This window comes from Musa acuminata, chromosome BXJ2-9 (assembly GCF_036884655.1).
Source record: "Musa acuminata AAA Group cultivar baxijiao chromosome BXJ2-9, Cavendish_Baxijiao_AAA, whole genome shotgun sequence".
NCBI lineage: Eukaryota > Viridiplantae > Streptophyta > Magnoliopsida > Zingiberales > Musaceae > Musa > Musa acuminata.
This window is the reverse complement of record NC_088346.1, coordinates 26,558,701-26,568,122: the sequence shown is the minus strand read 5'-3', so window position 1 is coordinate 26,568,122 and position 9,422 is coordinate 26,558,701.

The following is a 9,422-nucleotide window of genomic DNA, read 5'->3' as shown; positions in this document are numbered from 1 at the left end:
CTTATTTGTTGTAATGAAAGTGTTATTTTATAGAGATGACATGTGTCATTGTTTTATTGTTTTAATGTATTGAGTGAGAGCATAGCTAGTTCTATCAGATTTTGCATTAAATTAATTTGTATATTACATTAATTAAATTCATGTTGATGAAGTTGTGTAATCAATGGGTAACATGAGGATGCTGCTAGTTTTATCTAAATGGCAGGCCTTTTAAAGTTTCAGTTGCAGAAAAAAAAAAAGAAAGTCTAACCAAGGTGTAGTTCCCATCTAATGTATATTCTGCTTGAACAATTGAGGCCTCGCCGATCTGAAGCAAGTGGTAAAGAATTCATGACTAGGCTGTATATTTTGGTGGAAAATATCAGGTAAAAATGCTGTATTCATCTAGCAGTTCTGTTTATATTGAATGATTGAAATTACCATCAAAGACTCTTTTCCCATTTCAAACATTGGTGTTGGGCAAGATCGAGTGTAGTCAGCTATATGGTGGAACCAATCTGTATCATATGTTTTTTTAAGAACTTTTTGTTTCAGAATGGCACTACGTTATAGCATATGTATCCTTTTATTGAATTTAACTGCAGACAAAGTGATCGACCTGAGGCAGTGGATCGCCGTTCTATCTAGTATGGAGGTTTGCCTAATGTCTGATCAATGAAAAGTGATCTTTAGACTGACCCAGATTGTTGTGATAAGCTTAGTAGCATTTGTTTATGAAAGAATCTAGGTTTTGAACAGGGTAAAAAGATTTCTTATATGGAATGACGGGATCATTCATCATCAGCCGTTGACTAGTAGAGCCGAGATTTAGAATCCATAACGCAACTGTTACTTGAAATTGAGTTCACTGTGTGAATTAGCTGTTTTTGATTACCTGATTAAGTAAAAAACCTGCAACCATTACAACTTTGAAGCCAACCCCTATTCCAAATCCCTATGGTACACTTTAAGCGACCTGGAATCAAAAATTCATTTTATCTTTCTGCTAGTAATTAGCCCGGCTTCTCTTATGCCGAACTTGTTTATGCGAGTTTTTAGAGTGCTGGGATTCTTATGGCTACTCTCTCTCTCTCTCTCTCTCACTCTCTCTCACGGAGGCATCACGAGCCAGGCTACTGAGATGACGGAGGACCCGAGTGTCTCTCAATTTTGCTCAAATCCCCATTAGGAAACCAATTCTACAGCCGCCATTAATGTTTCCTTCATGCTGATGGCTCATGCCTTGACAACTAGCCTACCTGAGTTGTATGTTTCTCTGGACGTTGAGAATTAGCTTATTCATGAGTTGAATGGCAACCAGAATTGGGTTTTGAATGGTGTTTTCGTAAATGATCTACTTATCATGGTTTTCTTTTGCAGCAAATATTATAACCTTACACCGAAGACGTTGAGGGGTTGAACTTTGAAGCTCAGGTTCTCTCAATTTATCTTAATAAGTTATTAATTTGTTCTCTCAATTTATCTTAATAAATTATTAAGTCTACTTCAATCATTGGATAGTTGTTAAATATTTTTTTTTACGATATTACACTTTTGATGACTTATTTTTCTGAAAGGATTCTCCTATATTGTTTTATGTATTTTTAGATATAAAGATAACAAGACATCTAATTGTGCTTATATCATATTTTTTTATCACAATAAAATCTCTTGGAGTTTCAAGAAACAATGCTCTATTACAAGATCTTCTACAAAGAGCGATTATTTTTACGATTGATAAACTTTGTTAGATTCAATAATTATTATATGAACTATTTGTCATGACTCGTCATTTGTATATTATGATAATATTGGGATAATATATTTATGTGTGAATCCTATATTTCACTTTCGAATGAAGCATATATCTATCGATTTTTTATTTTGTTTTTGATAAATTTTAAAATGATAAGCTATGTGTCTCTTATGTCTCATCTTTTGATTAGCTTATAGATGTGCTTACCAAGCCTTTGTTTTGCCAACAATTCCTTCTAATTCGGTCTAAGATCGATCTCCGATGGGAGGACCATCTTGCATAAACATATTAAGAAAGATATTATTGAGAAAAATAAATTATGATAAAATTATTATGATCCTTTTAATATTTTAATACTATATTATTATAATTCTAAATCATAAAAATTAAGATAATAATTATCATGATTCTATTAGTATCGAGGATCATCTCAATGTGATCTCCTATGAAATAATTTAGATGAATATTTTATATTTATTATTAGTTATCATGTAATTATCATATTTATCATGTAATTATCATATATTATAATTTTCTTTGTGTATATAAATTCATATTTAGTATCAATAAAAATTCGGGCTCCTCATTTCTTTCACAAACAACACTTTAGCTTGACATTTTGATTTTTCGATCACTCTTTAATGAACTTAAACATTAATACAATATAATTGGTTTTGTTAAATCTACTATAACAGTGATCTCCAATATTGCCGGTTACAAACGAGAGAGGAGTTTAGGTTACTGCTAGGATTCAACTGAATGGGTCCAATGCTCTAATAAATTTGATAGAATCTAGATTTAATCTTATATATGATATGAATCATTTGAATCAAAATAGTCAATTAAATATATAGTTATAAGAGCTGAACCGAAAAATGACTTGGTGAAGCCTTAGATTATTGGATCATTCGTTGAACCAATGGATCAATTGTTCGAACTGCATCTTTAATTAAAAGGATTTTAAGATAAAAATATTTTAAAAAATATATATTAATTTATAATTATATATAATAAATATAAAATATTAAAACTAATTAAAAAATTTATATAGAAAAGGATAAAAAATAATAATATCAACCAACATTACAAACATAAATGTTTAACTATATAAAATAAATAACACAGGGTAAAATCTTAGTAGTAATTACACTAATCTAATCCAAAATGAATTGTTCAATGATATAGAAGAAATAGTTTATCCAACATAATTAGCATAACTTAAACAGCATATAGACATGAATTTTTCTTGATAAGATGAACACTTTTTAGTTATCAAAATGTTATCAGGTAATTCTATGGAAGGAGTCAATTCCATATTATAATATAAATTTTTAAGCTCATTTTTGCTTGTTTCACTATTTGTTTCATCCTCGTTTTCATTTTGGTCCTTGCCGTTCTTCTTATACAGCAAGCTAACTTGATTTCACTCATGTTCTTCTTCATCAACAATAAAATACAAGTCATTAAGATTGAGAGTATTATTTGTCACATTTAAGTAAGTCTAAACTTAATTTATTTCTCTTGTCAACCCTAATTTATGATTGGTGTAATATCCTATTAAATAAATAATAAAAAATTTAAGCTAAGAGTATTTAAGTAATATTTAGCTACATTATAAAATTGGATCGATTTTATGTAATCTGATCGGTTCATGTTGGTTTTATCTAAAAAGCCAATTAGATTAATCAATTTATTTTGATTTTTCAATAAGTAAATCAGACCAACTAATAGTCGAGCACGTGATTTGATCATCACTACGATTAAACATCATTTGATTTCGTTTATCAATTCAAACCCATGTTGATTCCAGCAGATGTAGTCACATTTACATGGTTGACAAGGACCAAGTGCTGTAAGCCTAAAATCTTTCGTTACAATTCTACAACTTTCCTTATAACTTTCATTATAATCTAATCGATTTATAATATATCTTATCAATTAAATAGAGTCACATAATCTAACATTTTTTGACTTAACCCATTAATTAGTAAGATACAAAAGAAATTTAAAATAATTAAAATAAAAATTATTTTAAAATAATTTTACCTAAATTCTGAAAATTAAAAAAAAATTTTATAGATGGTCATGAATTTTAAAGACAAGCCAATAAGTCCAATAAGCATAATAATACCACATTAAGTCAAACTATCAATATGAGTCATAGCGGTTTTATATCATTAATGTTATACTCCCTTGTACCACAAATATTGTTAGCCTTTCATAATGACCCTTGTAATTTATCTTATTAAGATAATCATATTATTGCATTCAATTATAATATGCATAATCATAAATATAAATAGGATAGTAGAAACAAATAATTTTAATTAAGTAAAAAAAGGAAATAATAGCATCCACCTAAACATGCATCATTATATCTTTTATGGCTTGCTCAGAAGCCTCGTTCTAAAAACATATTCCTTAAATATTTTAGATTATAAAACTTTAGTAAATGGATCAACAATCATCATGGTGGTGCTCAGGTTCTCAATTAACACTAGTTTTTAGAATTTTTCTCTAACCAACAAGTACTTTATCTTAATATGTTTGAAACCAGTAACGTACTTGCCATTCTTAAAGAAGAAAATTATTATAGTATTATCACAAAATATCTTCAGTGGCCTAACAATTGAGTCGACGACACCCTAAGATAAAATTTCACACCAATAAAGCTTGATTTATAGGATCAAAGTATGTCACAAATTTAGCTTTCATTATTGATGATGCAATAAGTGATTGCTTTATACTTTTTCAAGAAATTACCCCTCCAGCTAATATGAATATAAATCTTGAAATGGACTTCCTACTATCGAGGGAATTTACGAAATCAACATATTAATATCCTATCGTTTCAAGTTGATATGATATCTTGTATGTGAGCATATAATCTTTTGTCTAATGCAGATATCTCATTACTTTCTTTATAGCTTTCCAATATTTCATTCATAGGTTACTCTGGTATCTACTCAGCATTGCAAGTGCAAAACTAATATATAGTCTTGTATATGTTTGAGCATATAATAAAGTCTTGTATATGTTTGAGCATATAATAAACTTCTAACTACGTATGTAAAAGAAATATTCTTTATTTGTTTATTTTCTAAGTCATTTTTCAAACATTGGTTTTGATTGAATTTTTCACCTCTAATAATAAGTGTATCATTGGTTGAACAAAGTTGCATATTAAATTTATCTAAGACTTTCAATATATCCTTTCTAAGATAGTCTTAACAATCCTTGAGATCTATAACAATCCTTTCAATGCCAATAACATAGGATACTACTAGTCATAGGTGCCCTACAAGCTAATCATGTGAGTGATGGCACATGTGATACGATACACATTCTTTTTACTTATTATATTAATTGATATTTTATCACTTTATATTACTTATATATATATATATATATATATATATATATATATATATATATATATATATATATATATATATATAGTTATGTCCATGGATATGTGCAATGAGAATCGAATCGTGATGAGATCACGATAATGAGACCGATTCACCTTTAAACACAAACCCTAAATAATCTTGGTTATAGGTTACTTGAAAGGGACATCGAGATAACCGAACAGACTGGTGTGTTGTATACCAGTCCATATGATGGACACAGCTAGTCTCATAGCTGCTCATATGGGGACACTAAGGCTACAGTACAAGTGCTTATTGGAGAATGAGTTCACCGATTGATCCGCTCATGGAATACTGGATGGTTGATGATGCCTTACTATCAGACAGCGATTTCGTCATCCTAGTGGTGTATCTGGTCCTTAGACTTGAGACATCAAGGATGTCTTGTATGAGTATTCCACTCTTTGATACCAGACTTATAGGCTTGGAAGTTCCAGATCTAGCACAATTGGGCATCAGGAGTGATAGCCAACATTACGAGGACCATTGAGTGTTGATAGAGGATCATCCACTCTCGGTGTCATAAGAGGAATATCCCATATGTTCTTGCTCAGACAAATCCCTAGCCAAGGTCATTCAGATTGAGAGAGAAAGAGTTCTCCGAGTGAATCCGATTATAGCGAGACTTGCGTAGAAATTGTATAGGCCTGACAACACCATGCTCGGTATATGATCTCTGAGATATTAGATAGATGAGGGACTATAGATATACGGTAACCGAGGATAGATAGGTCCAAAGGATTGAATTCCCCTGTATCGTCTAGGGATTGCAGTGTAGTGGCCTAGTATATTTATAGTCGATGAGTCAAGTGCATTATTATGGAGATAATAATTTACTAAGCGAGAAGGAGTTCTGACAGGTATGACTCACGGCCATCTCGATATTGGGCCTAGAGGGTTACACACATATGGTAGAAATTGCGATGAGTAGAGGTTTAGATATGAGATATCCGCTAGAGCCCATATCTTATTGGATATCCAATAAGCCCATGAAGTATTAGATCTTATATATGAGATCTAATAAGAGCCAAAGAGGGATTATTGGATAGAGATCTATAAATCTAAGAGGCCTGGGTAGTTGGATGAAGATCCAATACCCAATAGGATAGGATCCATTAGGGTTAGGTAGACAAGAGACCTCTATAAATAGGAGGGAACCAAAGACCTATAGGCTAGAGGCTTCTTGGTTGCTATGTCCTATTCTCCTCTCCACTTCGCCTCCTCAGATAGTTGTTGAATCTCGGATTTTGATGATAAAATCAATTGATGGGTTAATTGATCTAATCCATATTATTGAGTTAAGTGTGCAGGATTAACTACGATAACCAGAAAACATAAAGCAAGAATACCGGAGTCAAGTTCGATGGACGTTTAAGAGACCGAAGAATCGTCGGAGATGCTGCCGGAACCAACCGAGAAGAAATCGGGAACCTGTCGGAATTTTCGGAAGTTCGCCGAAGAGATCGTCGGAGGTTCGCGGAGATCACCGAGAAGGCTCGGCTACTCGTTAAAGTCATCACAAGATCGGGAGCTTGCTGGGAGTCCGTCGGAAGAAGTTCGTTGGAAAGCTCGCCGGAACAAGACTCAACGTTCGCGGTTGAAAACTTGCTTAGGATGTTTTTAGTTATATAGTTCACATGTAATTAGGATTAGGATTAAGAGATAATCCTATATCCTAGTTAGGGGCCAATTGGGCCCAAAATTAGACTTGGTTTGGGCTAAATTTAAATCCCGACCAGTGAACCGAAGGGTCTGGCGGTGGCACCGCCTGGTTGGGAGGTGGCACCGCCCAGCACCCGAGAGCCAGGCGGTGGCACCGCCAATCCACTGTCAGTGTCAAACACTAACAGGCGATGGCACCGCTAGCATCGGGAACCAAAGAGAATTCAAATTTTGGAGCCCAAATTTGAATCCTCTTGAGGCCTATAAATACCCCTCAAATCTCAGCTGAGATTATAACTTTTTTAGAAGCAATTCATTGATAGAAAGGTCTTAGAAAAGTCGTAGCAAGTCTTGTTTTCAATTTACTAGAGTGTTCACCTCCTTCTTTCTTACTGAAAATTTATAAGAGTGTGAATCGCTTGTAAAGAGTTGTAAGAGGGGTATTTGCCCTTACCCTTCAAGAGATTTGCTAGTGGAAGGTGGGAGCCTCATCGAAGAGGGCCTCGCAAGTGGATGTAGGTCATTTGACCGAACCACTTTAAAATCGGCGTGATCTTTGGTTTGAATTTCATTATTGCTATTTACATTACTGCAAACCTTCTTACATGCTTTATTTCCTCATTACCTTTGCTGCACAACTTTACGAATACGCTCTCAAGTTAAGCACTTTCGAGTTCGATTTTTATCGTACGAAAGATTTGTCAAAACCGACGTTTTAATCCGCTGCACTAATTCAGCCCCCCCTCTTAGTGCTGCTCCGATCCTAACAATTGGTATCAGAGCCAAGCTCACTCTCATATTTGATTTGAAGAGAGATGGCTTACTCCGGCATACATGAGGGTCATTCTATCACACATCCACCCATGTTTAATGGGTCGGATTATACTTATTGGAAGACTCGTATGAGGATCTTCCTCATTTCCATGGATTTCGAGCTTTGGACTATTGTCGAAAATAGATTTCGAAAATCTTCTCTTCCGTTGAGCGAATGGAATGAATCGGAGAAGAAGGTTTTTGCTTTAAACACAAAGGCTATGAATGCCTTGTTTTGTGCACTAGACAAAAATGAATTTAATCATGTTTCAATTTGTGATTTGGCTTTTGATATTTGGAGAATTCTTGAGGTCACTCATGAAGGCACTAGCCGAATGAAAGAGTCCAAAATCAACATCCTTGTGCACTCTTACGAACTCTTCCGAATGAAACCAAGTGAGTCCATCGGAGACATTTACACCCAGTTCACGGATGTCATCAATGGACTCAAAGCTCTTGGTAAAGATTTTACTAACTTTGAACTAGTAACTAAAATCTTAAGATCCCTCCCTAAAAGTTGGGATTCAAAAGATACGACCATTCAAGAGGCCAAAAACCTTAAAACATTCCCTCTTGAAGAACTTATTGGGTCTCTAATGACCTACGAAATGACATGTCATGCTCATGACGAGCTCGAGAACCCCTTTCCAAAGAACAGGAAGGATATGACACTCACATCACAAGAAGATCACTTGAAAGGAACATCAAGTGATGAGGACAGTGACAATGACATTGCACTTTTGACTTAAAAATTTAAAAATATTTAAGAAAGAACAAATTTAAAAATAATAAAAAAAATAAATTTGAACACAAGGACCAAGTGATTTGCTATGAGTGCAAAAAACCGGGACACTACAAGAACAATTGTCCTCAAGCCAAAAAGAGAACATCAAAGAAGAAGGTGCTCAAGGCAACGTGGGATGATTCAAGCGCGTCCGAAGAAGAGGAGTCCAACACCGAGCAAGTTGCTCATTATGCCCTAATGGCCATTGGAGAAGAGGTAACGGATTTAATTGAAGCAATTTTACCTTATCATGAATTATTAAATGCCTTCTATGAGTTATTTGATGAATGTAAGACAATTAGTAGAAAATATAAATTGCTAAAAAAGGAGCATGATAGTCTCACTTGTGATGTCGATAAATTAAAGATTGAATATCATGATAGTTTAGCTCCTTGTATAAAATACCATGATATAGAAACTCTCCAAAAGGAGAACTTGCTACTTAAGGACACCTTGAAGAAATTCGAGGTTGGTAGTAAGTCTTTGAATATGATCCTTACAAATAAGGGTCACGTTCATAAAAGAAGTGGAATCGGATTTGTGAGAAGTCCTCACTAAAATCCAACCACCTTCATTAAAGGCCCTGTCTTACATGTTCGGCACCAAAGCAATTGCAACGTTTGTTGCAAATATGGACATAAAACTTATAAATGTCCATTCAAGAAAATTAGTCCGAACAAACTAATTTGGGTTCCTAAAGGAACCATGATCAACTCTATGCAATATGATGAACAAGTTAAATCAGTTTTTAAGGCACCCAAAAGGAAATGGGTACCTAAAAATAATCCCTTCTTGTAGAAACATACACCATCACAAGCTAGGAGCAAGAGATGGTATTTAGATAGTGGATGCTCAAGACATATGATTGGAGATCCATCTCATTTCTCTATGCTCACTAGCAAAGAAGGGTACTTCACCTTCGGAGACAACAACCAAGGCAAAATCATTGGCAAGGGAACCATAGGTAACAAATTAAAATTTTCTATTGATGATGTCT